This window comes from Meleagris gallopavo, chromosome 4 (genome assembly GCF_000146605.3).
Source record: "Meleagris gallopavo isolate NT-WF06-2002-E0010 breed Aviagen turkey brand Nicholas breeding stock chromosome 4, Turkey_5.1, whole genome shotgun sequence".
NCBI lineage: Eukaryota > Metazoa > Chordata > Aves > Galliformes > Phasianidae > Meleagris > Meleagris gallopavo.
In genome coordinates, this window is record NC_015014.2 from 59,423,479 (window position 1) to 59,448,585 (window position 25,107).

Consider the following 25,107-nt stretch of genomic DNA (forward strand, 5'->3'; position numbering starts at 1 on the left):
TGTGAGAACATAGCAGGATCAGAAAGCAAAACCCAGATCTTATGCTATCTTTTTTCTTTCAAACAATGCATATTCCATTACATATTTTGTTTTATTCTTTTTTCCTTCAGCAAATGTGATGATAAAATACTTTTTAAAGTATAATTGTTTTCGTAGGAACATAACTTCTTAATGACAAACATAATGCTATTATAATTAAAACATGAATAGCTAACTGGCTATGTAATTAAATGGAATCAGTTCACTATTTCTCAAAAAAGCAAGCAGAGTTTTTAAATAGAATTCACCATTCAATCAGCAGAGGTAGACTCTTGCTCAGGGTGACTAGTACAGTCCTCCTCATAGCAGAAGTCTCTTTGTACTGTGGAAGCCTTCTGATCTTTTCTGCTCAGCTGGTAACTTCTCATTTTGACTTGCTAAAGTCAGAAGGGCGAGCTCTCAAGAAATAGCAGGGAGAAAGGGAATTGCTTCATTGAAATGAAAACACTGCAAGAACTGCTTAAAGCAGGATCAGCAACTGCCATTCAGCGCTCTCTTTTACATCATACGTGCTTCAGTTTTACTTGTTGAAACTATACATTCATTAGGGACAGCCTCTGCTGAAATAATAATAATAAAATAATTTGGAAACAAACTAGATGCAGAGTTTTTTTTTACAAAGTATTTACAGGTACCTGTGGTAAGATATCTCTAAACAGCTCAGTTTCTTTTCATGCTATTGCCTCTTATTTTTAAGTCTATTTAGAAATTTTCTAAACAGGTCAAGATGACCTTACAGCTTTGACACTAAATCATAGGAAAATTGCTTCTAGTATCAAAATAGCAAAATCAAATGCCAAGACATCTATGAATATGTTAGTGCAGAATAAAGCCATCAGCTCCTACTTAAAGAAACACCAGATTTACATTTACTTCAACAAGTAGTAAACAGTCTTGACAAGTGAAATGTTTCTTATGTTTCATCTCTGAGAGGTTTTTAGAGAAAGACAAATGCTGCTGTTTCTGAGAGGTTCAAATGCAGGTCACGATGCCACCAGGAGAGCAAGCCTGATCAGCAGAAGCAAGCACATTGCCCTCCCTAAGTGCTTCCCACTTTGGGCCATGTGGTGATGGCTCTGCTCTCACAAAATCCTTCTTGCCACCTTCCTCACTCACATATAGCCCCAAGGACACTTGACAAAACACAAGAGCTTTTGCAAGTCACAGGCGTCACCAGCACTTGCCACTAGTGTGCAGCCTGCCTTCCCTGTCTGGATGTTTGTCACTGCAATCCCTTTTCACTCTCTGGTAGGAACAGTTTGTGACTCCTCAGAGGCTGTTTCTCACAGAGTTGCATACAGAATTTTATACATGGCACAAATACAAATAAACACATTTCTTTCTTTCCTTGTGTTTTTGTGATTTTTTTTTTCCCCCCAGAAAGTGGTGTCTCTAAAGTCTTTGTGATAATTTTGTTTGGTTAAAATCTGATTTCAAGAAGGTCTGAGGCGTACAGCAGAAAATAAAAACTGAACTAAAAAAGTGTTGCATCACCACAGACGTATAAGCCACACAGGGAGTGCTACAGGGAGACAGAAGCAGAAATGATTCCATTAAAAATGCTCATAGTTCCAGTACATTCTCTCCTTTTTTTAACTGCTCCTGACTTTAGGATAGACATAGTTCCTTTTACGTTTTATTTCCCTCAGGCTTTATTCATTTGTTTGTTTTTGCCTTGAGATTAAGGCATGCTCTTAAGGCATGGATTGCGACATCCATTTCTTTACCATAAGTACAATATTTATATTTTGAAATTATGATGTACATAAACTGCATATAAACATGAACTAATATTTCTGAAAACACTTTTGCCTAGTAGTGGAAAAAGTAGCTTTGGAACTCTACGTTTGTCACAATGAGGTCAGTGTAAGCAGGATGGCACCAGCTGAAGAGGCTTCTCTTATTCTCGTCTCATCAGTTTGAATCGGTTAATCTTGCTGCAGCTAAGAATTGCGATATTCATAATGATATCTTTCAATAAGGTGTTTTTCTGTGTGTTTGCCTTTCTAGGCATCTGCTGCTCCTAGGAAGTAACATTGAGGGGATAGAGACATTCTGACCTTTCATTGCAAATACTCCAGCAGACATCATTTATTTTCCCTTTTTTCTTTACAGTATATCTGCAGAAATGTAACAAAACAGTCAAGTTAGCGTGTATGTACACAGCTTTTTTCTCCTTCTAGTCATAAAGTTTTCAAGGAGTTTTACCATAGGTGATGCAAGTTCCATTTCATTAATTTTGACTGGAGCATATGTACAGACAAATCCCAAGTGACTGCCTTCTGCGTTGCTTGGAAACGCTACTGCAACTTGTATTGTTCTGCCTAAAAAGCAAACTCGAAATACACTTCTTTTTTTGCTGAAAAGTTAGTTTATCCAGCAAAAGTTACAATGAAACTAGTCCAAATTTCTAAGTAGAAGTAGAATAAAATTATAGCTGTGAGTCTCAAAGTGCAAGTTTCACACAGCTTTGATATTTAGCATAACCAGAAACCATGCAGGTGTAAGACACAAATACAGATGTGCAACGGCATACTTTTCTCATTGACATAACTATATATAGAGCTCCATTAAAATAGCGGCCATTTTATATAACAAATACTACATAATGCAATTAGAAAATGTTAAGACATAAAATATAGTTGTGACAAAGATAATTTTAAGTCTCATAACTCCTGGTATTAAAAATCAAGCATAATCTGTTCAGTGATAGAATGCTACTGAAATCTATGTCCCTCAGAAGAAGCATAAAGCAACTTTTTTGCTTTCCACATCATGAAGTGGACGCTGCCTCAGTTTTGTAGTTTTGCCAGTAGATGCATACCCTGTCCATGTCTCTGATACGAAATGGTGTTGCAGGTGTTCCCTTACACTCACTTGTCCTAACACTGCCCTCAAGTCATTGAACGAAGAACTGCCTCAGATACAGATGCTTCCTACACAGGTGATTGACACTGATACTGTCTTGCCACCTGGGAATTCAGACAACTTCACCCTGGAGACTTGAATTTCCAGGAGGAGCCATAGAATAGCATCATGACTGAGCAGTGATGGGAGGGCATCTCTGGGGATCTGCTCCAACCTTAGCTCAGAGCAGAGGCAATGACACCAGATTGCTCAGGGCTAGGCCCAGTCATGCTTTGAACATCTATAAGGGGAGATGCTATGGCCGCTATAAGTAACCTGTGCTAGTGTTCAACCTTCTTCACAGTAAAAACATGTTTTCTTGTATTTAAAATAATTTACTGTACTTCAATTTGTACCTTTGTACAACTGTACTGCACAGTTTACTGTGCAGTTGTACTTCAGTTTGTACCTCTAGTGAAAGGACACTTCTTGGTGGAGTATTGCTCCCCCTTCTTTATTCTCCTCTTCAGGCACTTATTTACTCAGAAAGTGTCCTCATGAGCCTATTCCAAGCTGAATACTTCAAACTTCCTAGTCTCTCCTCAGACGATATAGAATCATAAAATCTTTTGAGTTGGAAGAGACCCTTAAAGGACATCCTGTCCAACTCCCCTGCAATGAACAGGGACAGCTACAGCTGAAATTCACAGTTCCCTTTCTTGAGCCCTGCTAAGTTCCTCTCTGCTCATCTCCAGCTGGTCAAGGTTTCTTTGGATAGCAGCATACAAAACTGATATTATCAACCACCCTTCACAGTTCTGTATCAGCAGCAAAGTTGCTGATGGTACACTGTGTCCCAGCATCCGTATCATGAATGAAGATGCTAAAAGGTAGGAAGCCCAGTACTGATCCCTGAGATTCATCACTAGCTCCTGGTCACCAGCTGGATGGACCTGGGCTGTACATTCATGAATTTACAATCCACCTCACTATCCACTTAACCAGTTTGGTCTTCATTAGATTTTCAGAAAGTAGAAAGTGTCAAAAATCTAGTTAGAAAAAATCAAAATAAACAACACCCATTACTCTTCCTTAAGACTTAATCCATCAAGCCAGTCTTTTTATAAAGAAATTTGTGCTTCTTTAGATCATTTCTGCACGTGAGAGCTCTCCCATTTTATTTCATGTTTAAGTACTCTCTCCAAGGAGCCCCTCAGGCATATTCATTAAGTTTATGGTCAATTTTTCTTATTGCACAGTTTGTCAGAGAGAATATTCCTGTGGAATTTGCTGAATTTCCTTATGACATTTTAAACATTGATGGTTAAAGAAATATGATATACCTAGATCAGCATGCTTTTTAATTTCAATATTTCAGCTAGTTTGTCTGCTCTAAGTATTTTGAATTAATGTTTACAAAAATATATATATATGTTTTGGCAGATTTGAGCAATTTTTCTCAAGTTCTTTCCTCATGAGAATTGCTGAGATTTTGACTCTCTCAGTTTGCACTGCACTGTGCTAAAAAGCAAAAAGAAAAATTGCAGAGTTTGGAGAAATATGTGCTGCTCACTCCAGTAGCTGTGTATACAAAAGCCTTTGTCTTCCCAGAAACCCAGATATAATCTATCATGCATGTGATTACATAAAGGATTACCATTCCTTCTCATCTTGGAAGCTGCACTGTGTACTCTATTTATGCAATCCAATTAAAATGCCTTCATGCTTTAAGGAAGAAATACTCATAATATTTATAAGAATAGTGCATTGTTGAAAAATCTAATTAAGTTGCAATATTTCAAAGTCATCTATAAAATGCTACTATACATTAAGAATTTTAATGCAAAATAATAATGATGCAAAATAATCAAAAGCAAACCATTGCACTCAATTGTTGATTAATACAATGGATGAAATCCAGGACCCACAAAAGCTTGAGAGAGAAGCTCTCACTGACTTGAGCAAAAGCAAGGCATTGGATAGCACCCTGTCTTTCACACACATTTCTAGATAGTAAATTATGCAATTACTTTATATTAGTATAGTATATATATACTAGTATATATAGTATTAGTAGTATAGTATAGTAGGTAGTAGAAATCTGCATTCTGATAGGCATTACACCCTCCTGTGTCTTATTAGTTTGATGCATGTCACTCCATAGACTGCAGTAGGATCTCAGTAGCCTTATATAGTTCTATATTAGCACAGAATCAGTGCCTTTCTCCCATTTTCATTCTGCAATAGAGTTTAACTCTGGAGTTATAAAGTGACATCCTTTTTAAAATGACATGCTGAGATTCTTCCTTTCGGGCCTTACGTTAAGTTCAAAAGTTCCTTTCAGATGTTCTAGCCTATTCTGGGTCTGCCACTTTCTGCTCTGGATTCTGAGCTCAGTGAGCACGCATACACGCTCCCATGCAAGTCACAGATGTAATTGAGAATATAGGAAAGCAAATTTTCTTACCTAAAATCTGTTAATAGCCTTAAGAACTTTTTGCACTTTTCAATTTTAGGCTTTAATTTAAACAACTGCTTCTAAGTTGTTGCTTTAAAGATTACTCAGGGCATGTATCTACATGGAAACTCCCTTCCCTTGCTAAGAGATCTAAGAATAAAACAATCATAATAAAAATTCTCCAGGAAGTCTCTCACACTGCTAGAAGATACCAGGTAAAATCTTTCCAAGTCAGAAAATAGCTACTGCTTCTCTATATAGCTGGATAACAAAGCTTTAAAATGAATGATGGGTTGCACCCATGACTATGGGCATAGCAGCAACCAGAGGACCTGTGGTTGCTGTGGCATGTATCTATGAGTTTAATACTAAATAACACACAAATAAGTTTCTCAAAGTACTGCAAGAAGGATCTTTTAATCAAAGCATATGCAATCTCATAGAAAAATCTAATCCTCTTTTTATTGTTGTGTTGCTCTACGTAGCCAAGTAGTATTGAGATTCCAACTGTAATTAAAAAAGAAACAAACACCAAACCTGTATCTTGATTTGGATCACTTAACTCAGTAAAATAGCTCCTTTGTAAGCTTCTAAGTGAAACCTAGGACACAGAACCCCTGCCAGATTCGGTGCCCTGAACCTTCATGCTCTTGATTTTGTTCACTGAATGGTCCCATTATGAAGAACACCAGTATTTGCTTGTCGTCCTTTAAATTAGGGCATGCCAATACCTGACGGTTCAGCACGGTGAAAAGCAAATTTGAAGTGGAATAGGTGTTCTTGAATAATCCCATGCTCAGGCATGCCTTCATGCTGATATGGAAAAGTATATTTCATTATCTCCTCAGGTATTCACTTCCTTCTGGCAGTTTGCACTAGTTACACTGGAATTTGGATTCTTAGTGATCAAATATTAGCAAAGATTTACTCTCCTCTACTTATAAATTCTTATGCTAAACTTAAGCAGACAGTAAGATTAAACCATTCTCGATTTTCCAGTAGAACTTCAGTTTGCTTTGTTCAGTTCGTGGGTAGTGATGTCTTTTTCTTTTCTTCAGCTCTCTTTTCTTACTATCCACCTATACCATATCCACTGTAAAGGCAATGTGTTAGCAATAATATGCAGAACAATATTTCTATTCTGAATTCTACTTAGTCATATCCACTTGATAGATATATTTTTTTAAAGTCAGTGTGTCTTAATACAAGCCATAATACATGAAGCTAATGTTGATGACTTTTGCATCCAGATCACGGGAGAGAGACCATCATGCCTGTATCGTTGTTATTACGTCCACAGGTTGTTAAAAGATTTTACCACTCTTGAGCTGGCTGTGCCATTTTAGTTAGAGCATGATAAACAACGTGAAACAACATGCAATCTTGTGCTCTGATTGGAGAATCACATGATTCACTTCATAAAGCAGCTGGAGACCTTGCTAACTTTATAGAAACAAAAGCCTACTTGAAATGTTAGCATATCATTTAATACATTTTGAAGTTATACAAATTTATACTAGTTCATTTCTGTGGATAACCATATCTTGAAAGGTGTTGCCTGTCACAAATATATACATATCATTTTTATTTCACATCAGTCCAAGTTTGCAGAAGACTAGCCCTCCAAGCACCAAAAACTTTTAGTCTAGCTAAATAATAGTACAAAGTCACTAGCACAGCAAAGTTTCTGCAAATCCATCTGCTAACCTTAGACCTCATATGTAATCTGCTAAAGTTAAATCATCTTCAGACAGTCTGAAAGCAAACTGTAATGCTAGTGTTTAAGTTGCAGGTCACCTTGCCTGTCTTTGGTGTGTAAAACAGAATAAACAGAATGGGATGTAAGACGCTTCTGACTGCTACAGGGCAGTTTGATAGACTGTCATGAACCTTTGTTTGCTTTCCATCATGAGTGCTTGTCAACAGAAACTACTTGGACAGCCAAGTCTTCTCTATACAGCTATAAATTACCTCACTATGCCAAAGGTTTTTATCAAATTAATTAAAACCACATAAAGGTCAAGATTTTCTCTTGACAACATAGATTTTTTTGAAGCAGTGAAAGCTATTTCAGGACTTTCACAGCTTGCTTTTTTTGAACGCACAGTTGTGATCCATCTGAACTGCAAAATGTCACAACAGTTATGGAACGAAAGCCTGCAGAAAAGTTTTGCCCAATAAGATCAGCAGAAGTATGCCCTTTGGATTAGCATATTGTGAAATTCATCATTACTTAATAAAAATAAAGGGTTAGAAATATGACCCATGAAACGTAAATCATAAGGCACCTTCTTTCATTATATAGTGAAGTAATGAAGTTTAGTTTATTTTTTAATAGCAATCTTTTCTAGATTACAGAAATTCTATTTTAAGTCAGTAACTTTTTGACCTACATGAGCAGTATTGTTCAGTAGATATATCTTGGGTTACTTTTGAGAGAGGCTTCTAGCTTTTAGTTATCCTTTCTTTTCTTATCTTGACCAATTTTCAAAAATAAAGGGTCACCATTTTTGCCCTCTCTGGGGAGACTTTGAGAGAGTAGATCTGAATGAAAATGATGCATTTTAGCTAATTCCCTCCAGGTAATTTGTCACGCTTATGGAACCTAAGGAGCAGCATTAAACAGTTTGAACATATATAACACAACATAGCAATCCCAAGCTTTACAGAATCACAGAATTGTAGGGGTTGGAAGGGACCTCTAGAGATCATCAAGTCCAACCCCCCTGCCAAAGCGGGTTCCCTACACCAGGTCACACAGGTAGGCATCCAGGCAGGTCTTGAATATCTCCAGAGAAGGAGACTCCACAACCTCCCTGGGCAACCTGTTCCAGTGCTCCGTCACCCTCACCGTAAAGAAGTTCTTGCGCTTTAGAAACAACCCTAGTTTAGGGAAAGGTAATGTGAAGATCATGATAATAGAAATCCAGTCACAGAATAGACAGAAAAAATTTAGGGTCCTCAATGAGTTTAAATTCTTTTGGACAGCATAGGATAATCTCTGTTAATCTCTCCTGTGGGGGAAATTCACTGTGTAATTGATAGAATGAGGAGAAGATTGCAGCCGTGCAGTCATTGTCATGCATGGAAGTTTTAGGAAACTCAGGCTTTGAAAGCCAGCTTCCCAACTGCTGATGGCTCCATGTGTATCCCCAGATCATATCTTGGAGTTGAACTCCCTCAGCAGGGTAACGACAAGACCCAGACCCTCTCCTCAGCTTTTACTGTTAGATAATTTAGGTGGCTTGCTGCTCAGTTATAGTGGTGCAGTTTTGTTCTTCCCTCTCCTCAGAAAGGAATCTAGCCGAAGACTGAGTGACACTGGAAAGCAGAGTGACTAGAAAAAATGCTACAGTGCTAATAGTAATGGATTTAACCTATTGCCACTGGACCATAAAGAGATATGTAGTAGATGTTTCATATCCACTGAAAAGGGGCCATTAACCATGCCTGCATTACACAGCTACCTCCTGTGAAACAAGCCTGAGTACTGTCAGAATTGGATCTACAGTCTGTGAGCTGAGCCTTATTCAATTATAGTTCAGTGTACATCTATAAGAAAGTCAATACACACCATAAATACGACAGCCATAAAAACAAACTTTGTTGAATCCAGTCATGGCACATCGGGCACAGAAATGCATAATCCAACAGAGTGTTTTCCCACTTGTCCCAGGAGTTAATTTGGCCTGTTATCTTTCTTGTCCTGTTAACACTTATTTGCACCTAATAAGCCATGAAATCATTACTCGTTGTATGTGCCCTAACATTCAATCCCACAGAGTCATATTTTAATTGGACAAAGAGTATCTAAATGGTTCTAATTCCCCAGGGATGTGGCTATCTAGTAATAATTGCAACCCTTGAAGCTCCCTCATTACTTTCATTAAAATAAAATCCTTCATGATTGAAATGCTACATATTTTCTAAATCGTATCAGAATGAAATTGATGGCTTAAGAGAAAAGATTAGAAATTTAGTTCCAACAATACTTCCTATCAGCAAGAAGACACCTTTCACATTCCAACTCTTGTAAATATAAAATTTGAACACTTCAAACACTCAAGAAATGCTGCTGAGGGCATCACATTCTATGAGGTGTCTTTGAGGCTAAGACCAATAAGTATTATCTGAAGTTTCTTCCATAAACGTTGTGCAGCACATGATCATCTAAAAATAAATGGACCATTTGCTACCACTTACTGAGTCCTAGCTGATTAAGGACCTCCATGTAAATCATGAAGAAAAGAAATTGCAGTAGAGAATCTATCACTCAAAGTTTAGTCCTTTGGGCTACATCTGTAAGAGTCAGTGAAACATGACAAGGCGCATCTTCTGAATCCAAGCAGAAGTGACATAGCACAGCTCCCATGCACAGAGCTAAACCCTCTGCTTCCTGCTACTTGCACCCAAACTAGGAAGGTCTTATTCCTGTGGGTTTGTGTAGCTTTCTGACCCAGCACAGGTACTGCCTCAGAGCATACCAACAGCCTGCCAATCCATCCCCATATAATAGCATAGCTGTGCATGTGCCATTTCTGCTCTCTTAGACTAACAGCACAAGGACTATATGTGAGAGAGAGAAGGAAGCTTTACTCTTACTGGAAATGAAACCTGCTCTGGTTTGAAGCTTGCTAACAGCAGCAGGAAAAGTAAAACATTTAAGATGCGGAGTCTGGATGTTATAACTGAAATTATTGGACTTACTTAAGCAGATGGAAGACAATAAACTTTGCTGGAATACGCAAGGACATCAACGTTAACTTGTAATGGTATCCCTGAGGTAAAGAGCAAACACCAGGAGACCTTTTAAGACCCCAGTTTTCTTGTTTTTCAGTGTTAGTGACGATGTTCTGAGAGGAGATGGAACCCCAGAAGAGCCTACCCAGCAGCAAGCATCCTCCTCCTGGCACACACAATGCCCCTCAGTGTTAATTGCAGTGCACTAATTCTTGACAGCCTTTTAATAGGCAAGGCAGGAGGGAAGGTGGTATTTTGTTATGGCTCTTTATAAAGTACTAAAAATGCAAATTTAACATGCTCATTACACTTGAGTAGCTCCACTCTACTTAAATATTGGCTCCAGGTTTCTTCATTATCCTCTTACCAGTAATTAAGCTACCTAGGGACAATCAGCAAATAATAAAATGCTGTGGTGGAGGAAATTAGTTTAGACTATAAAGCATTGAATGAAATTATTGTGCAAAATAGAAGAAAGTAAGAGTATATAAAAGATATTTAGCTATCTCTAGGTAAATACATTTCAAGAATCATAATATTTCCTCTACATGAAATATATAAATTGAAGGTTTGGAAAAGTCCCCACTCATTTCTCCTCAATGCAGTTTACTAGGTAAATACTGGCCCTTCATTACCACTTACATATGATCAATAGACTAGTCATTTCCTCAGATTTTCAACAGTCTGCAACCAAAGTATGAAAGGCAGAGTAAAGACAATGCTTGAATGAGGCATAAGACCTTTGCCTCTCTTTCATCTCACTGGCTGAAGAACATAAAGACACAAATGCAGGGAATAAGCAGCTTTTTCCCTCCTTGAACATAAAAGAAACCCAAAGCGTTGGAGTCAGATCATCCTGAAAATGAGGGCAGGGGTTCAGCTAGGCTTTTCTGCTCTCCTGCTGATGGACAAGCTCCTACTATGGCTGATATAGGGAGACAGCGCTTTCAGTTCCTGTTCTAGGGAAAGCCTCTTGACCTTAAGTTCTAAGAAGGGTAGGCTGTGCTAATGACTGAGTTGAGGAGGAAAAAAAAATTAGAATATTCCCATTGGTTTCATAGCATACACTACCAAAAAAAAAAAAAAAAACCAAAAAAAACAACACAACCAAAAACAAACAGCTGAGAGGAGGAAAATCAGAGTGACTTTATTTCATGCAGCAGCAGTAACTCCTAGTTAAAGTATCTCAGCTTATTTCTCTGAGATAAATTAGAGGACAAGTGACATAAAAAGGGATAAAAAAACATAGTACCTCATTGCTCCTATTTACTCACCCTGAAAAGTGTGAGGTAATGGCTGCAGGATTAATGGATTCCTACAGATGTGAGAAAAGTCAGCCAATTTCCAGAGGCAAAAGCCTCAGACTATGAGGCAACTATAATAAAGGAATAACAGCCCACGCCATTTTAGAACTCGGTAAGTAACATACGGTGAACAAAAATGAGCCCTTTCATGATAAACTTTAAAGAAAATCATGCCCTGCATCTCAGACACTGTCAGGTATTTTCACTTATTCATCAGTTACAGAGTGGCTATGCGCAACTGGTGGCAACCCCTCTAACACCACAGGAAAAAAATAGTCTCTTCTCTGTGTGATTCTTAAGCACTTAATATTTTAATACAATGTTTGTGCATGTTTTTTTTCCCTAAAGATCACAGTACACAGTAAAAAGCTGAATTTGTTTACTTCCACATATTTCTATGGGCAAATAGAAGACAGCTGGTTTTACTCATCTATGATTTCTTGTTTTGACTGATTAGTTTCTCTGTTCCAGGCTTTAGTGAAAAAGATACAAATGAAGAAACTAAACTGCTATCAATATAGTTATGATTTTAGTACTGCGCCAGTATTGTATATCCTTAAATTTTTAGGGCATAACTGAAGTAAAACAGTATGAACACAAAAGGCATGGAATGAAGATCCACCTGGGTTCAGTAGTTATCTGATCTAATATATTAGGGCTCTAAAAGCAGAGAGATCTCAAGAAGTCAGTTTATTTCCTGTATTTATATCTCTGTTTATGTTCTCTATTTCTGATGGTATTGCCATCATTCCAGCTTTATTATAACATAAAGATATTCGATATAATTCTAAAATCCAAACTCCTGAAGTTTTGTTGTGACTGCCTTTTTAGTTGAGTTCTCTACCCTCAATCATGCAGTGAAAACTTTGGAAACATGAATTCTAAAATGGGAACCCAAAACGAAACACACAATCATAAGATGTATATGTCTCTTTGAAAAACATATTAAGTTCTACCTTGTGATACGAATAGATATGAGTAGAGTGCATCTCTCCATTTTTGACTACACAAGGCAGGTAAGGCTGAACAGATCACTTCACATGTTACTGGATGTGCAGCAATGGAGGGCAACAATAGTGCCCTCTGCTAGGATAGGAGCACACACATATAGGTATTCATCATGACTTAGTTTAGAAAGCAGTGCAGGAAAAAGTAGCTCACCCTTTCTGAAGATTAGCAAAACCTTGAGGACACAGTCTCCAGAGATACTGCTCTCTTGGCTGCTAACCCTTATGGAGGGAAGATTTGCTTGCACCTGAGCTCCCAGGATTAGGTACGCCTTCTCACCTGGTGCTCAATCAGTGGTTCAGGCCATGACCTAGCAGTTCCATACACTGGATGTTTCACTGCCTCAGCAGGAAAAAATATACATTTATCCTTGGGATATAGTTCTTTTGCAAAGGCTTCTGTTTTACAGATGCTACTGATGCATTTATTTTAAAACAAATTTTCCATAGACTTCTTCAGTACTCTGAGCAAATCTTCACATGTTGCAGAGAGATTGACCTGAACTATAATTATTTTATGATTAGGAGATAACAATAATAGCTATCTGTTTTAAAGCTTTCTTTTTAGAAACTTTAAGTAGATTTCCTTATCTATTTTATTAGAGGTATGTGTGTAATGAAGAAAGACGTTTGCTTATGTAAAAATAATGTCATGCTGAAATTATTGGATTAGTGTTCCAAAATGTAAGACTTTAAATTCTTGCCCAAAATGAAGTTTATTTTGAAGATTCAATGGGTGGGAGCTGTTCTCGAATTGGCAGTTTAAATATAACTTCTTTTCCTGGCACAAAAATGGAGGAAAATAAAAGTTGTAATATGCTACCTTGCTAATCTCGATGCAACATTTCTTGGGTCAAAATTTTAATATTCCTTTATCCAACTAATGCATTACAAATCATAATTCTATCAAAGTCTGTTAGCTGGCTTACTGAAAGACTGCTATTCATAGCACACAGTCTCTTCTCCTGCAGGAAGAACATAATTTCTTCACAAAAGCGTTTTTATTTTTTTCAGTGCATAGTATTTGAAATTCTTTTATATTGATTTCTTTTTTAATTTTTAATGTAAACAGAATACGGAAGGCGTGATGATAATCAAATCTATTATTGCACTATATTTAGTTTAGAAATAATAAAAAAAGATAAATAATGAATAGGTAGCAAAGGCTTATCTTCCTACCAAGCCTGCTCAATGTAGCACTTTGTTCCAAAGTTACTGGCATTTTCAATAAAATGTATCACTAAATTAAGGCAATTAAAACTTTCCTGTGATTCAGTATCAAGATTTATCCTTCTTGTGGAACTCATCAGAACTTGGAACTCCATCAATCTTTCAAACTCACATTTCTTTCCTTCACTAGGCTTCACATTCATAAATATAAAGCCATGGTCACAGCTATCATTTCTTAGTTCTTTCGCTGCTGCCAAGCTGTGATTGTGTCTTGATGGCATTTTTAATGGATTGCCCATCCAGAAAAACCCACAACCTGCAGTTACTCTAGAAGACTACCAAGTATTACTGACACATGGAGGTGAACACACATGGGAGCCCTAGGGCTTGATTTTCAACCATTAGCATAGGTGCAGATACACAGTAACACCACAAAAACTATTTCAGTGTTACTTAGAAGGAATGTTTAAGGAAAAATCTAGCCCAAGCTGCTGTGTATTAGAGGTCAGAACACCTAACAGACAGAATAATACCAGACATGATTAAAAAGGGCTATGTGCCCTTTACTCTGGAGTCACATTAGCAAGACAGCCCAGGAGGGTTTGTGCCAGCAGTGGTTGTGCTCTGCGGACTCTTTGTGCCTCCTGTCAGCAATATTTTAAAGGAATTACACAAAATTACTTTGGTAACTTTGTCAGGCATGCTCTGTATTAAAATGAAGAGCACTACCACCTTAACTGTGTAGATTTCCACAGTGTTTGCTTGTTTAACTCCCATTTAGGATGCTTAAATCTGATTTTAGGTGCAGGTGAGATCTTAAAAAATCTTGTTTATTTCCTACTTACTCTTGAAGATGCTGAATGACTTTTTATATCTGCATTTTTGCTCCAGGCTGCATGTAAAATAATGAACGACTTGGCAGTAAAATAACTTTGCACCTTGCATGCAGTTATGAATCAGGACAGATAAACTTGATATAGCCCACAAGGATTAATTCAGTAAATATTCTCAGGATTATGTCCCACACATGCAAAAAAGTTACATTCACACCTGTGATTTTTCCTTCTTAAAGCACTCAACTAGAGTGTGTATATTTCTTTGCTGAAGTAAATCTCAGCTTCCTCTTTGTGTTCTACAGCTGTCTTGCACTCAGTGGCAGGGCTCAGGTAAGAACCAGAACAGAAGAGTAGATAGAGATTGAATAAATAATATTTAGAAACCAAGCTATTACCTTTTTCTTTGGAGTAAACATATATCCTTCTAGATATTACCTCTTTATTTCTTATTTTTGTATATCTATGGATTCCTTGTTGGCCAATCATGATAACACTCAGAGGCTTTCCCCAGTACATTCTACATCTCTCTTACATAGATGTTTCTTGCCATCAGCAACTTTTTGGTCTTGACATTACAGGAAAGTCATTCTATGTGCAGGAACCTCTTTGGCTGAGTTTTCTGAGGGACTCCAGCAGAGAGGGTAATTAAGTGGCAGCTTCATTGCTCTGCTTCCCTCTTGCCTCACAGATCTGCTTTTTCAGTGCCCACCATGGCACTGAATCATTATTTATGTATATGAGAGATCTGAGAATTAAAACTTATGAGGACACAATGTTTGACTTCCTGTTTTGAATATAGAAACTTTCTGCATCCAAAGTAGTTTTCTCTCTTCGGTGAACGTGCCACACATCCTTTGGGTCCTTAAGCTGGACTTCCCTTCCATGAAGAAGAGAACCCCACAATACTTGCTGAGGTTATTCACTCTCAGCAGAGAATTGTAGAGAGATTGCATTTTACATTGTACTGTAAAGACTATCTCCAAGTAAAGAAGAGCTTGTAAAGGAAGATGCACTGTTTGCTGTACAGTCAGGAAATTATTCCATTTTGTGTCATGAAAGCTGTCTGGAATTTTTCAGTTCTTTACTATGAGAGTGGTGAGGTGCTCAGAGATGTTGTGGATGTCCCATCCCTAGAGGTGTTCAAGGCCAGATTGGATGGGGTCCTGGGCAGCCTGGTCTAGTAATAAATGGGTAGGTTGGTGACCTTGCATGTAGCAGAGGGGTTGGAGATTCATGATCCTTGAGGTCCCTTCCAACCCTGGCCATTCTGTGGTTCTGTGCTTTGGAGTCTATCATCGGTGCCTGGGTTTTCATCTGAAATTGGAATCCCACCAAATTCAGACAAATATTGAAATCCTACACAAAATAGAGGACTTGTTAACATAGCTCCATGTGTCATGAGTCATCTCTCTATTGATCATACGTCGCAGCTCTGTTTTTAGCAAAAATGATGGAGGTTCCAATTTTACAGCAGATTGATTTTCTTGGGGATTTTCCATTTCTTGGGGATTTACCTCCCCTTTTTAATTCAGAATACTGTAGAACATAATTTGTGGCAAATTTAATTATTCTCTGTAAGAGTGGTGAAGATAAGCCAATGCATGTGCCTTCCCTCTCCCCAGGTGCCCTTAGATTCCTTGATTTCTCTTTCCACTTTTTCTTCTTTATTTGATGTAGACAAGTTCTGACAAAATATGTATTCCTTCAGTTTGTTCCAGTGGCACTAAAAAAAAAGTCTGTATTTTTCTGCTTGCATATCCTTGCTTATAACAGGCAGGTCTGTGTCTCACAGGTAGCAGGATGTGGATCCCTGGTAAATAAATCCCTTGCAGCAATGATGATGGGATGTGTTGGCTGCCAGTCCCAACTAGGAAACATGGCTGCTGCAGCCAATGAGCTGAGTGCAGTGCAAAGAAGCCAAAGCCCAGTAGGCAAGTTACAGATTACAGTCAGTGGAAAGCCTTGAATACAGAGGAACCAAGTCAGAGATTGAATTAAAATATTATAATATGGGCTTGTGCTAAATGGTGTCTTCAGCTCTCTATTTATCCAGCAAGGGATCTTTTACTTTACAGCATACCTACTCTTGGACTTTTTTTATTATTTCCTATTATTCATGCCAGTCTGATGTAGGAAGCAGCACAATAGTTAATAGATGAAAGAGTATGCCCATCTCCAGTCAGAACCAAACATGCTCATCTCCAGCGCTGAGCTTACATTTTGCTGCCTTTTGAAAAACACCAAGCAGGCAGCTGAAACTATTTTGTATTTCTCACTACACCACTTCTGCCAGAAAATAAAAAATACATTTTACAAAGTCTGAAATCTAGGAGGGGAAAGAAAAAGTAATTTGCACCTTTTTCCATTAACTTACATGCTCTGTTACTGTTAATAATATTCTGTACTCTGCAACACAATGTAGACCATATTTCAGAGATGAAACAGGTCTTCTGGGTAAATAAAATAATTTTTCTTTTGAAAACATCTACTAGCATCTGAGGGGAGAGATTAGCTCTGGTGAAGGACAGTTCTTGCTGTGAAGGCACATATTCACTGTGCTGAAGGGGAGCAGTGAGCTCCAGTCAGTGGTATAACCCATGGAAAAAATGTTCCATATTGGATATTGGAATTTTTTACTTTTATTTTTTCCCAGGGAATCTTGACAGGGACAAGAAAAGATATATTTACATCGTCTCAGTGTTTTGTCTGGTTTCCCTCTCCTGTCTCTGGATAGTCACCAAATAGAAAGAACCTGGAAAAGGAGTATCTTTGCAAGAGCAGCTGAAAAGCCCCTCTGCATTCACAGACAGCAATTACTACAGAAGGTCTTTGATCAGGTCCAGAGAGGGGTGCTATCCTAATTTCTAGAGAATGTCATGACTTGTCATGGTGAAAGAATCACAGAATCATTAAAGTTGGAAAAAAAACACCAAGATAATCTAGTTCAACTATCAACTTATCACCACCATGTCCACTCATCCATGTCCCTCAACTAATAGGAAAAAATAATCAATGTGAAAAAAAAAAGAAAAGAAAAAAAGAGAAAAGGAAACCTTTGAGGAATTAAATGGATTCACTCAGTAAATAAATTAGGAATGTTATTATTCAAAAATATGCAACCTTGCATGAGAGGTACCTGAACTATATCTTGAACTTTGGTTCTAAAGAGTCTATCTTTCCCCTGCTGCATGTGACCCTTGCAGAATTAACAAATTAGCAAATTTTTTTTCCTTTTTTCTTTTTTTTTTTTTTCCCGTAGAAAATAGTTTATTCTCTTTTTCTCTTGGATACTGTAAAAAATTACCATCACTAAACATTCTCATTATGGTTGTGAAACCCTGTGTCCTCCAGTCTCCATCTAAAGACCCATGGTATATTTGTGGGCTAACAGTTTTTCAATGATTCTCTATAGCCTCCAGCCCTGCCTGGAGCTACAGCAGACAATTCATTTGACATTGCTTCTTGCCAGCTTTCCTTAATCTGTCTGTACTTTAAATGAAGCTCCAAATTCTGATAAAACCCATTTTGAATAATACAGGATATGGGAGGCTGCTGCTTGATGCTTTATTAGCCAACTAATGACTTGCAAAAGGGGTGTATATAGATAAAAATTGGTTGCAGGGAAGGCCTCTTTTATCTTTCTTCTGAAATTCTATTTAGGAAACTGACAAGACCTAGGATTTCTATTTCGGTCAGAGAGCAAACTCCTCTCCACTTCCAGCCAGAGCAACATTATGATTTTATACTATGATTTGAGTACATTTAAGGCAAATCTTCACATCCCTCTGGAAATGTCCATGAACACTGGACAGGTTTTTTTACTGAAATAGGTGACTGAATGACAGATTTCTTTCTTGGTCTGGGATAGTCCTCTAGCCAAGTCCCTGGATTGCTGTGGTTGTGGTATATGGCATTTGCTGAATAACAGGAGGATATGATTCAAGTATTCTTGTATAGAATTAAGATATTCCTTATATAATGATATATACACTGATATTTTGTACACCTGGAAGATGTACAAAAGCATAGCAGATACTAACAGTAATATGAAGTGAATTCAAATTAGATATATTTATTGCAGATCAATGGCACTGTTTAATGATGCCATGCTGTTACAGCTGTGATTCTGTTTCATAGAATGTAAGGATTTTACTTCTTGGTCCTCTGAATTTTATTGACATTCTCAGCTGGGCTCCTTGGCGTCCAAAGTTGAATCTGTAAACAAAGCCTTAAACTCTAGGTAGATCGATCTCCAGTGACTTTTCTATCAGCTCCCTAATGTTCTCTTATGCAAGATTACAGACAAAGTCCCAATTTTTCCCATTCCTTATGGGGGCTGGACTCAATCTCTGGAGGTCCCTTCCAGCCCCTACAATTCTGTGGTTCTATGAAATCTAGTTTAAACCTCTAACTTTTAGTCTAGTATAAAACTAGGATAAGCCCAACCAGCTTGCTGCCCAATATATTCTTGCCCTCCTGGTCAATTGCATCCCATCTGACATCAACATACCCAGTCTCTCAAAGGTGCATCCAAGACCATAGAATCAGAAACACTGACTGTGACATCATCCATGCATTTCATCTTGTAGGCACCCTGTTTAGCCTCTGGTCACATTTTAATGATCAGTATTAAATATTGCCTTCAAGTCAATGAGAACTGCTTTCAGTACTGGCATTGTTTGTGCATATTTCAGAATAAAACAATTATATATGGAAAATTACAGATAAACATGGCAAAGAATGGTTTCATTTCTTATAAGCAATAATGCACCATGGAGATATTGAAGAAATTTCGTGGCTGTTAAGGCTGACTCGGTTATTTTTGAAGAAATTCATTTGATTGACAGCATATTTTTGCTAAATCTGAAACTAGAGATCTTTCAGTCAGCCAAGCACTAAGGGAAAAACTGGAGAAAAGAAATCCCATGAGAGGCTATCTACATATTTTGTCTGTTCACAGACAGAATAGGTTTAAGTCCTTTGCCTGCCTGATCACTAGTGGTTCAGTAGAAAAATTTCCACTGAAGCACAATTGAAACATTGCTTTTGAATGTTTTATTTGAGAAATTTTGGTTTAAAAAAGTTCAATTCAAGGCCAAAAATTTCTGAATCTGAACTTTCTTCAAATACCCACATGCATTCTTCCCAGCATGGCCTTGGTCAAGGTCAGCCCATATAAGGTTCTACATTCTACAAGCCTACATCCTCTTCTCTGCTTCATGAGGGGTGAAACAATTCAATTGCTGATCCATCCAGGTAGTATACAGAGAAAAAAAATATTTATAAGATGCTTGCATATCTGTAAAAACACTCATAAGTCTTGCAGTCTTCTATGCCTCTGCTGAGGACTCCCGTGGTCCTTAAGCACAGAAATGTCATCTGATTTTTGCTGAAAAAAATCCTCAATTTATTTATGGCTAGATTCTCCCTTGTTGCTAAGCATTTAAGAGTATTCAAGCTGATTTCACTAAAACTACTCACCGAATTATGTATTTCTCACTTCAAATAAATGTTTTACAAGATAATCCTTAAGACCAGAAGTTTCTTACCATGATTAATGTGGTGAAGACTTTTCTTCCTTTCTTCCTAATGGAGCTCTAACACAAACTTCAGGATACAGAAAGTTTGACTTGATTTTTTTATTGATATGAAGTGAACTCAAGTGACCCTGTCTTTGAGGAGCTCTCATCTTAATTGATGAACTTGATTTCTTCAGGACAGATTGGGAGCAGATGGTATGTCTAGTTGTGAAGGGGGTATGCAGTGTCTGCTGAGTGTTTTATCCTGTTGTGCTAACAGTCCTACAGTATTATTTTGGTGTTGTTTTTCGCATAGTACTCCTGAGTCCAGCTCCTAAAAAGGATGCACTCTGAGTTACTAGAGGGTTAGCATCTTCTAAGAGTTGGCCTTGCAAGTGACTATGCTTTTAAAGCCAGCATTTTGCATGTGCTATCTTTTTGTTAGCAATGAGTAAACAGTAGGAGAAAAGTAATGATTCCTCTCCCATATCTAATCCTTTCTCTGTCTACCTCCCACACCCTTTTCTGGCTTGCAAAAGCAAATCAGAAGGTCATCAGCAGGATGATTTCCTTCCTCTGTGGAATAAGTCTTCTTCCTATTTCCCAGGCATTAGTGTTTTCTGCTCAGTCTTATTGTTTTGTCATACTTTTCAAGGTCTACTTTCTTGAAAAGATATTTGTGTTTTGTACTCTTTTTCTATTCTTAGGCAAGGGAATGTAATGAATAGGAAATTAATTCAAACCTGGCATTCCTTCAGTTCCTTCACAGTTACCGAACATAGACAAACTAATCACTCCCTTCTCACCATTTACTTTCTTCACATTTTGCCTTATTGTTTGCACTACTTGCTCTGAAATATTTTAATATAAATAAGCTGTGAGTTTTTATAACTTTCTCTTGAACAGCTCAGAGCTTAACTGGACCTACTTTTAATTTTTCTGAACACCAAAAGAAAATTTATGTTATTACTCTGAGTTCGGATAATGTTATATAATAACTGTTAATCATGAGAACTATTACTTTTCAAAAACATACTGAATTTATTACATGTGCTTCATAGAAATCTTTGTGAAACAGTAAGTATCAGGAGTCATTACCTGGCCTTTTCATAAAGACTTCCATTTGCACCTGAGAAAAGAATGACTGATAAAAGCATACCCTTATAAGCAATACAAATATATTTCTCAGCTGAAAAGAAAATCTCCAAGCACTAACCTTTTCTAAGGTCATTGAAGACCTTTCTTAAGCAGCGCTGAGATTACCCAGAGCCACGTCATCTTAACAAGCTAATTAATTGATTGCTTGGTTGTTTTTTTCACATTGTGGAATTACCATCTGAATAGATTTTTGGGCTCAGGCAAGCACAAGTAAAGTCACCGATAGTTTAGGCTCTCTAACAAAAAAAGTGAGAAGTGTCTCTTTGGCATAGAAAATTCTATGAGAACTACATTCCTCATCTAGCCGTTGTAAGCTTGCTAGCTATAACTGAAAGCCATGTCCTAAACCTTGCTCTCCTGAGTGTTTGCTTATCTTAGTATATACATACCTTATATCAATTCTGTAAATGGCCAGTGGGACAGAAGCGCACGTTGAATGCTTCTCAAGAAAGGGATTTTCAAGAGTGGCTTAAGTCAATTTAGTTGTTACCAAAAGGGGTTTTGCTCTTTGAAACCCACTGAACTCATCTGTGCTTGGTGGTCATGCTAAGGAGAGGCTGTACAGTCAATCAGTCTTAATGAAGTCATCCAGATAAAACTCTTATCAAGAGGTGCAAAGCATGTCAAAACAGATATTGAGGAGCTCTGGTTAGAATGCTGTGGTTTTTCAATTACATAAAATGTATAGAATTAACATGTATTTTTAATGGGAACAGAGCAAAGAATAAAACATATTTTCTTCAGTTCAATTTAAAAAAAAAAGTTTTAATCAAATCTCATTTTAAAGTCCTTGCCTACCTAGTCTTCAGATCTAAGCACTGATGAGATAGATAAGGAAAATTTTTCACTGATCTTGCTAGCTCTTTTGTGAGCAGTGATATTTCATGCCACAATAAACAAACAAACAAACAAAACAAACAAACAAACAAGCAAACAAACAAACAAAACGACCAGAGCTGAAGACAAGCTAAAATGGGTCCAATAATAACAATAAATATCTTCGTTTTTTTAGAATGTATAATAATGTATATTTCAGGCAATAATACAGGAATGCAATCCAATACCAATCTAAAGCCAAAGTGACCTTTCAAAGCTATTCCAAACTTTTAGTTTGGACTTGGAACCACGCTAACCATAGACAGTTGATGTTTTAGTTGGTTCTGAGCATGGGTAGAGCAAGTAATCCCTGCCCTCTATCTGGTATCATAGTGACAGAAAACACCAGGCTAAGATAAAACATTCACTGTAGGATTTTTTCTCAGTAATTTTCCTCTTGTGATTGCTTAGATTGTCTCATATTTGACACATGCTTCCATATCATACTGAGGCAGGAATGACAGTTTAGATGGCTCATGAGATATATGGATACAATGAAAATGCCCATCTATTTTTATGCCTAGAAAAGGAACTAATCAAAGCACTGAGAACACTCATTGATGCTTTCTAATAATGCTGTTGATGGAAGCCTTGTGATCTGATGGTTTTATGAATGAAACTTGGGTAGATATTGGTCTTGTTAAATCACAGTGTGGCTTCATGCTCTTTTGGTTGCAAGTTAATTGAATCTGACCTATGAGGACATTTGTTACAACTTGTCTCCACAGAATTATAGTCAATTTGTTGTTTTGCTAATTAAAATCCTGATTAATGTTAAATTCTCTCCAGCTACTCAGACAAATGCTGTCATTGCCTGCATTTATTGGCATCAAAACAAATTAGATTTAAGCTTTTTCTAATTATCAGTAGTTTTCAAATTTACATCATATACTAACAAGAGCTAATCACTCTGAGAACAATTCTCATATTATTGAAGTGAATGCTTTAATTATTTGCCTATATTTTATCCCTCGTGTACCTCTCTCTATTATCTGACAACATTTTTTTCCCCCCATAGGAAACACAGTGTATTATATTGTTTAATTTTTAATAGCTTTCGTATGACTTTTTAATGTATTCCCTTGAGAGAAGTTTTTATCTTTGGTATGACTCAAGGCTTATATTGGTCTCTTAAAACCTCCTCAGCTGACACCACAGGATGAGCATAAATCTCATGAATGTGTGCAAAATTATAGTTACTGTAAGTGCCAATGAAGAACATGTACATTGGATGGACCGAAACTGATTTTATATACAACATAGTCAATATAATATGTTAGTTCAATAATGTTACTTGCTTCATGAAACTGGAAAAAAATATAAAACTTTGTTCCTCATTTTACACGAAACATTCCATTCCAATTTTGGTAGAACACTCACTTCATTTTATAGATGTTATTCACTGTGTTTCTCCCTTCTGCAGTCAAGTAAACATTCTCAAAAATTGAACAAGTATGAATTTCTAAATTAATATGCTGTTTGAAACCCAGAAGTCGATGCGTATCCTTCTGGAAATGTTGAAATAAATTATTTTAGCAGTTCTCATTTCTTTCCATAAATAATATTAGTCTCTTCAGAATGACAGTTTTTTGGTAAATTGTCTCTTTGGCAAAATATATTCTGTCAGTTATGTTGTAAATAGAAAATATTGTAGAAGAGTGTGAAAATGTGAGGATAGTAATTTGGGACAAATCTGAATATAACATTTTTTGAGAAACCGAGGAAGCTGAGGCGTTCCTTCCATTAAAGGTGATGCAGAAAACAGGAGGGACAGAAAACATCTTCAGTTTTCCTCCCTTCTCAGCTAACCCGTGACCCAGCAGCCAATGCAGCAGTTCTATCCATGCTTTAGCTCCATCTAGCAGCGCCCCCAGATACTGCATGCCATCGCCGGCTTTCCCGTGTGCTGCTAGTGCCTCTGAGCAGAAATCCAGACTGCTGCTTTTAACTTTCACAAATAATGTCGCCAAATAATATGATTTAATAGGAAATATTATCTGAAAGTGCTGGAAAAGTTAAAGATTGGATTTCCTAAGTACGTAATGCTTCTTGTATACTGCAGCCCAGATGCTCGGTGAGAACTGTCCCCAGAATCGCATATGGACAATGATAACATTTGCTGATATGAACAAGCATTTGTTACGTACATGCTGATACAGTATCATGCAAGGTCCTCTTATCTGGTAACAAATGTGGAAGAGAGTCAGCGTTGTAACTGGACCACCTTTATGTGAGTTTACTCGTTCTTTCACTAGATGTCTTCTAGAGAAAATCAGACCTGCAACATTTTATTGCTATGTATATCTCCATATCACCTACTTTTATCAGCAATGATGTATGGAAAATTTTCTTCCATCCTTTACATCTGAACATGGGGCTAGACATCAGCTTGTGGTTAAGACAGGCTGGAGAACTGCTACAATAGGGGAAGTTTTTTTCAAGTAAAGGCATTAATGTTTTTTTTGTTGTTGTTGTTGTTTGACAGTTCTTTAAGGAGATGAAAAATAACTGAATGTTAACACAGTTCAACATGTCTTTCCATATAACTACTTGCAAAAATGAGCAAAATCATATTTGTTTAGCCCAGAAAAAGGAAATAAATTATCCAATAGTGCCTAAGTAAGTCCTGAAAAACATGGCAAAATAAATGCTTATATGCATAATGAAGGGACAGTTGCAATGTTTTCATAACTAGGGCTCCAGTTCCCAAAAGATTATGTTTCAAACTGGCTGTGAATACACAGAGATTCACAGATGGAGAAAAGTCTCCAACCTAGAAAAATCAAAGCTCCACTATACAATCAAGCAAAACTTTCAGGTGTTTGTCTGGAGAACATCTTTGCTAATCTATTATCATGACCAACACTGTATAATCTAGAAATGTATAATCCATTACTAAACAGTAAAGTGAATGGCTTGAACCGTTCCACGAACTGGAGTCCTCACTTAGAAGAATTTTTCTGAAAATGAAAATAAAGAAAATCCCTACACCTGAACGTTTGTCAAAAAGAAACTTTCTACTGGAAGTAGATCTATTTTGATTAAACTTTCTTTGGGAAGTGTTTTTTGATGCTAGGTGGAACCCCTGATAAAATGTCAATCCATTTCTTTGCTACTTTATTTTTTCTAGATTTCCTTATCTCTAAATAAACT